At 37.9% G+C, this 2,282-nt stretch overlaps 1 protein-coding gene across 1 annotated transcript in view; it reads left to right on the forward strand.

Moving 5' to 3' along the window:
* rgs3a (regulator of G protein signaling 3a) overlaps nucleotides 1-2,282 on the forward strand; it is a 104,630-nt gene that overhangs the window by 45,323 nt on the left and 57,025 nt on the right. The gene's annotated exons all lie outside the window — the stretch shown is intronic.

Raw genomic sequence — 2,282 nt, forward strand, 5'->3', positions numbered from 1 at the left:
TTCATGTTTAGTCCTTCCTGTTTTATTTTGTACTCACCTTTTCCCTCAATATTCAAACCCTGAATTGTGATTGTAATCGTCTGCCCCGCCCCTGATTGTTTTCACCTGCTTTCACTTACACCGAGTATAAATAGTCCTTGTCAAGTGTTCCAGTTCAGTGTTCAGTTTCTTGTTTCAATTGAAGTTTGAGTTTTGTTTGCATTTTGATATCCTCCTTGAGAGTGCCTTTTGTTGATAAATAAATATCTTTTTTTTTTTTCTACATCTTCGTCTGTGCCAGAGTCGCGCATTTGGGTCCACCTATATTGTGTCAAAGGTCATGACACTTTTAAGTTGATATGGCTAACATGTTAGCAATAGCAGTTGCTTATTTACACATTCAGCAGATATGGATGAGATATAGAGTTGGTTTTACAAAACATTTACTCTCCTTTAAGCTCTGTTTTTGGTCTCTACCAATTCCCGAGGAAAATGGGTCTTTAGCTGCTAAATGTTCCACTCTGTTCACCAGTTAGTTGCTTAGTTTGTCTGTTGTTTGGTGTTGGGTAGATGAGCTTTTATGATAAAAACAGCTGCCCGCTATGACTGAAAACAATGCTGTGAAAGTGAACTAAAAATGTACGGGGCAGAAAATCAAAACAATTAGCTGACAGATGTTAAACGCTCCATTGAGCTGAAGGAAACTGCAGAGTTTGGTGATCATTTTCTGTCAGCTTGTCACTACATGTGACCCCTTACACATTACATAAAATCATTTGATCCACTGTTAATATCATTTTTTTTATTACAGCTTCCAAGTTCCTTGTGACTATTCACATTTGCAGACCCGTTATCTTTTTGGAAGCACTGAAATGGATCAAATCACACTGAGTTGAATTCAATCATGTGCAGAATGTGAAGTTTTATATCTTTGCAGAATAAATCAAAAACCATCACAGTTGAATTAAATCATTACACCCCTACTTGTAGTGTAGCACAATGGTGGTGCAGATTTCTGTTAAGGATGCACTGTAACTGATCTTTAAAGTTCTCACTGGGCTTTGACCGCCCTGATTAAGAGTGTGGCTGCTGGGGAGCTGTGAATGAGATTACTGTGTCCCAATTTGGTCATTTCAAGCATTACCCAGGGAAATCTATTCAAAATCTTTTTTCTTTTCTTGTCAGGTCCTCTAATTGCTATTTGTGGACATTTTTGTCAAAGCTGTGTGAGTGAGTGCCAATCTGACAATCTTGGACCAAATAGATACATTCATGTCCTCAGAAACAGTATTCAGAGGTGTGAAGGTGTAATATAATCTTGTTTTTAATGTGCATTTAATCGTATAGAGTATTTTTTTTCTTCATTCCTTATATCTTTTATTTTTTATGAATAGCAAAGACAGCCCATTCACCACATAAATTTGAAAGCAGCCCAACATTTGAGTTTCTTTTCAGTTTAGCTGAAAAGTGATTAAAAGGGATAAATAGGCTTGTGTGCAGATATCACACCTGTTGTACATTAGGGCTTCATTTCATCAGCACATGAAAGAGAGAAAGAGAGAGGGACAAGCCGACAGTCTTTCATCCCTTTCTCTCTCTGCATGTGTGTGTATTCATGTGTGTCCCTGTGTATGAGTGTGTATTTTTGTCCATATGGTTCATCTGAAATGATTGAGGATGGGACCTGATTACCCAGAAGTGTAAATGACCCAGAACTTGGCCCGTATTTAAATATTCTCCAATATCTGAACTACTTTAGGGTGAACTTTATGCACTTTGCCCAACATTGCAACAGATAAAACATTTGAACACAGTTTCAAACATAAGATACATAAGCTCACACAAGTTTTACTGCTACAGTGTTTTCCTGCAGGAATGTGCGTGCATATATTGCAACACAATGGGCATTGTAGATGCTGCTTTCTGTGCCTGTTTCCTCCCATGCTCTGTGTCAGTTAGTTACACGCACACATTTACAGCATTGTTCGATAAGTTCAATAACAAAACAGCTTAGCAAGCATGCTTAGTCACGCAAGTCAATGCCATTTACCCAGACTATTGACAAAACCAGCATATTGGTCGTTTTTCCAATTTGTATTAGTATTTAAATCGTGCAATGGTCCTTGTAGGAAATTCACTTGACCCACGAGTTAAAGCCTTGTGTAAGTGGTGGCTAATTATTCTTCTTAAAGCTACAGTTGCGTTAAAAGAGAGCAAATTGAACTTTTTAAGTGTGCAAATTTGGATGATTTTTTGATGAAGGAAGGTTGTTGGTTCGATCCCCGGCTCCTCCTGTCACGTGT

This window comes from Morone saxatilis, unplaced genomic scaffold (genome assembly GCF_004916995.1).
Source record: "Morone saxatilis isolate NCDOM2014 unplaced genomic scaffold, NCSU_SB_2.0 Contig21, whole genome shotgun sequence".
In the NCBI taxonomy this organism is placed as follows: domain Eukaryota; kingdom Metazoa; phylum Chordata; class Actinopteri; family Moronidae; genus Morone; species Morone saxatilis.